Source organism: Poeciliopsis prolifica, unplaced genomic scaffold (genome assembly GCF_027474105.1).
Source record: "Poeciliopsis prolifica strain line A6 unplaced genomic scaffold, Auburn_PproV2 SCAFFOLD055, whole genome shotgun sequence".
In the NCBI taxonomy this organism is placed as follows: domain Eukaryota; kingdom Metazoa; phylum Chordata; class Actinopteri; order Cyprinodontiformes; family Poeciliidae; genus Poeciliopsis; species Poeciliopsis prolifica.
In genome coordinates, this window is record NW_026562430.1 from 628,873 (window position 1) to 633,811 (window position 4,939).

Sequence of the window (4,939 nt, forward strand, 5' to 3'; positions counted from 1 at the left end):
ATAAATGGCCCCAGCAAATGTTCTGCACATACAAACAAGACGACAGAAATATTTACACACACACATGCAGTTTATATATTGTGGCTATGGCTGGCACCAGATGATGTGTGTGTGGAAACACCAGACTAACCCTGTGGGATGAGCTGTCAGTCTCAATGTGTTACATGAGTGATGTTAGACAGCGGGCATTATTCCCGCGGTGGGCTGGGGAAAGACTTGGTGTTCAGTGTGCAAAAATGGCTGTTTTTCTTGCCTGTGAAGGAGTTCAGACTTGGTGTGGGGTATCTCTGTCCATCTGCTGGCCCCTCGGAGTCAGAAGAGTCTAAGGAAACAAGAACAGTCTCAATTGAGAATTTGCTGACACTGCTTTCGTCTAGGTTTTGTTAGGTAAAAGCAAAAGTGTTAAAATGTCCTGTTTTGCTGCTCTTATGCATTAAAGTCTTTTTGATGAGTGACCAGAGTCTTGAGACGGGCAAAATTGTCTGTTTTTGGCCTCCAAAAACCCAAAACACTTGGAGAAGATGCTGAAATTGAGTCAGAGGAAGTTATAGTTTAGTATTCTTTTTCACCTCACAGATTAGTTTGGTCTTCATTTATTTTGTACAAGTCAAATAGTCTTAAAATGAGCGATTGTTATCTTTCACACACCCAATAACAAAAGCCTGGAACTTTAACAATACATGCAGCCTCTGTAGGGATGTAATGTATTGTAATCAGAAGACATATTCATTTCAGGAGTATAATGTGCTTGTATTTGACACCACTGCTTAATAGAATTACTTGTATATAGACAATTTTCATAACTCTCCAATGTCAGAGATTTTGTTCTCTTAAGAAAAGTTTCTTTCTGTCTGACATTTAGCTTATTTTTATGTGTGAAAAGAAGCTGGTGAAGAATCATCTTCGTGCAAAGATTCAGTCCAAACATGTATTTGTTGGATCTTAAATGTTCTCAAATGAGCTTCAGGGCTATGAAATGGCATCCACCTGTTTCCAGTTTGATACCAAGATGAGTTCGTGTGACTTGGAGAATGTTTTTAGCTTTTTTTCCCCTCCAATGCCTATAATGTAAATACACTGCATACTTCTGAAAGTTCAGTGCCTGCAGCAGACTTCACATCCCCTCAATGCTCAGGTTTGGTTCAGGAGGTAGAAGATAATTGTGAAGTGGGAAGAAAAGTACACACAGTACCTCTAACCAAAACTGGGTGTGGTGGGGAGAAGAAAAGAAACCTCGGGATGCAAGAAGGTAAAAACTCAGGAAAACCAGGAGAGAAATGTACTGGGAAGTAATTAGTGCAGGTGTGGTGATTAACAGGAATAATCTCAGCTGTAAAAAGAGGAAATACGAGATGCTGAGATTCAGAAACTGAAAACACGAGGATCTGGTGATCACAGTGTCCATAAGACGACAAATCAGACCCCAAAGGAACATGAGAATGAAACAGAAAACAGCAGAAATCCAGAACAGAATTATGGTACTGCAATCCAAATCAGAACTAAATAGCTCAAGAACTCACATAATGAATCTTTAACCTGTAGATAAACATAGTGGTGGCAGCATCATGCTGTGACTTCAGATCAGATTTTTAGTTTCCAAAAACAACACAACCCCTCTGCTTCTTAATGACGCACAATTTGATTTGAAATCCTAATAAATTCTAATAAAGCTTGTTTAGGTTTGTATTTATAAAGTGAAATGGGGGCAAATACTTTTGGCACTATTATTGTTTTAGGTTGAATCTCACAGCTCATGGAAACTAACTTCTGTGGCAAATCTGGATCATTTTCCTCTTAAATGTCTGTATTCTGGGAACCTCGTCTGTATGAATCACAGTAATAAGTCATTTAAGAACTTTATATGGTTCCAGTTAAACTGTTTAACCCCCCTGCCCATTAGGATAGACTTATAGGAGGGCTGCTGGCCAGCTGAACGCTCGCCGTCATGTCAGATGAAGGAGTTTGGGGGATTCTTTGGAAAGCAGCCGTCCACACATCCTGCCTGCTGCAGCTGGACTCTGACTTGATCTGACACGCAATCCCCAAAATCATCACCTCAAGCTCAACTTGCATTATCTTCTTGGTTACTGTTTTGTTTTCATTGCTAGATTTGTCTCATTTAGGGAGATTTTTCCCTCTTGGCATGTTTAACCTTGTCAAGAGGAGGCCGAGTTAGCTGAAAGTGATTCTCCTGCTTCTTTTGTGACCTCTGTCACTGAAGTCGACCTCGTTTTTTCTTTATTTATTTCAGTCTCAATCGTTTCCGGCTCGCTTCGGCTCCAAACCGCTGAGCCACATGTCTGTTGGCTGTCGAATCCCCGTCGATGTGGGTGAGCTGAGGTTCAACGCCCGCTGCGTCCCAGAGTGCGCTGAACTGTATGCTATTTCCTTGCTGGCAGAGCTGAACAGAAACATGCAAACCTAATACTTTCATTTACATGTTGCTCATTTCGAAAGTCTGGAAATGAGATTAGATGAACACTCGGTTTTCAGGGTGCTCTTAAATCACCAACACAGCAGAGCAGGGATTAAATTGCCACCTTTCTCCTTCTCTCTTTGTGCGCTTCCATCAGATGGACGGGACAGGAGCGGGGGTCTTCGAGACCCCGAACGGGCAGCTGGATAAACACCGAGCTGCAGTCCATGGAGTGGGAGGGAGTGATCCTGATGGCTCCTCCGTGAGAAGATCCCTTAATCAGCATGTGGATGAGTCACTCGCGTGCGTAGGACGAACTGTCACTGTCTTCATTAGCTGCACCCACAATCCGGAATAAAATGCAAACCGCATGGCAAGTCGCTTTAAACAAACAACTCAGGTTTCCTGCTGGACTGCTGCAGCTTGCACTCAGCTGACCCTTATATGAGAAGACGCCGTCTGAAAGAAAATGAGCAAATGCAGTTCAAGACATTTTGTTTTCTTTTGTTCAATGTTTTCAATGACTAGTTTGAAAATATATAAATATAGTACCTCTTACAAATCCAACTTCACTGTATTTTCTTACCCTTTTACACAATAGACAAACACAAAGTAGTGAATGACTTTAAAAACTTTTTTGACAAACAATTTAATGAAAGTTCCTTTCACTATAATTTAGTGAAATACTATAATTTAATTTCAATGGAATATAAATCTGAATACACAAGGATGCAAAACTTTTCAGGTACTTTTTGGTAGCATGTAAAAAAACTGAAAAGGTTCAAAGGACATGACTTCTTCAAGACTTCACAACTTAAAGTTTAAGTTGTCCAAACATTTTTTACTTTATTCTCTGACCGACCCTCAACTCTTTAGCTGCTAACCTCATGGCAGGTTTATGGTATGAAATATGGCCTACTGTTAGAATAACATGCCTAAAACCATTAAGCGATGCCAGAAGTATGAACTCTCTGTGTTATATGTCTTTCTTGATGGTCTACTTGGATTTAGTCATTGGTCCTGATGCCACCCTACAGCCAAATCCATTTAAAACCAGCCAATCAGTACAAGAATCGGGCCACTTCCTGGTTCCACACCGATTCTTTTAATGCCATTACATCAGTTTTCTCTCACAGGCAAAGTTCTGGCGCTCAAACAGAACCTTTCTACACGCTTTGTTTCTGTGTTCAGGACCAATGTGAGAACTGAAAATGATACCACAGTGAGTAATGAGTGAAATTTGCAGGCGTGTGTGTGGAGTGTGTGTAATTCAATCCGGTTTAATGGGGAGCCTCTCACAGGACAAAGCCAAAAGCAGCAGGTGTGTGAGACAGAAGGACAGAAATGTTTATCTCGTTAGACTCTGATGGCTGAGTGACTCTGAATCCTCAAAGGATCCAATTAATGATGGAAACAAAATGAATACGTGTAAAGAAATGAGTGTTATGGAGCATCTCATCACCAAAACTAATTTAAATATCACACAACTATGACATGAGTTAATAACACTTAAGACATTTAGAAAAATATTCAGTGGACTGACTGAACAAAAAGGTATTTTTTTTAGATCTGGGATAAACCTAACCATTTAGAGATAAAACTAAGAAATATGGCCGAGTTAAGATAATTCTGCAAAAAAGAGTGTATCAAAGTAGGTATTAGCAATAGGGCTAGGCTTGTCTATAGAGCTTTCTTCCTTGCATAAATTAAATAATCATTTTTAAACTGGCTTTTGTTTTCAATCAGACTATTTCTGTCTAATATCACATTTTGTTTTGGAAATCTGAAAAGTGTAAATGTGCTGGAAAAGTGAAAATCATCAGAAATCTGTAAGGAGGTGATTACTTTCTCACAGCACCGTGGGTCAGATCTCTGTTCCTCTTCTGCCATAACTCACACCGACAGGCAGCGTCGCCTCATTTTAGCAGCTGGAACAAATTGGTCCGGAGTGAATCTGAAAAAAATCCCAAACAACACACGCTATAGAGGCGGAGCGTAGCTTCAGTCAAAACCAATGTTGACTTAACCCAGGCCTGCAAGCTGCTTGCCGTCCGCTCTTCCAGGTTCAGTCTGACGTTCGGGCCTGAACTCTGATCTTTCCAGGTCGGCATCCTGTAGCAGAGGCTGTTATTTAACGAGATAACCGTCGTTAACAGCAGCAGGCAATGAAGAACAAAGCGAAGTTTGGACGGAGTTCTAAACAGATCTAGAAAATCTGAGTAAATATAAATATTGGGCAAGTTTCATTTTCCATCCAGCCCGTTTTTCCTGAAAAAACAAAAAATTCAAAACCTCCTTCTTAGCTATTTATTGGTCACCAAAGCTGCACATTAAAATCAACCCATATGCATGAGATTGCATGTGAATCTGACATCAAGTGGGTGAGGAATATTGACCTTTGCTTATGCATATCCCAGGAGGCACCCACGCTCTGCAGACGCAGCATTAATCTTGTGGCCCATATGTGTTAGAAGTTTGTCCCGCTGCTTTAAAACGCAGCAAGTTTGGGATGATCTCACCCTC

General features: G+C 40.7%; 1 long non-coding RNA gene across 1 annotated transcript; it reads right to left on the reverse strand.

The window, feature by feature from the left end:
* Positions 1-255: 255 nt before the first annotated feature.
* LOC129379046 (uncharacterized) lies at positions 256-4,713 on the reverse strand. Its single transcript, XR_008608131.1, has 3 exons — positions 4,262-4,713; positions 2,541-2,875; positions 256-322 (listed from the first exon to the last, which is right to left on the reverse strand). It is a non-coding gene; the product is annotated as an uncharacterized LOC129379046 (long non-coding RNA).
* Positions 4,714-4,939: the final 226 nt, after the last annotated feature.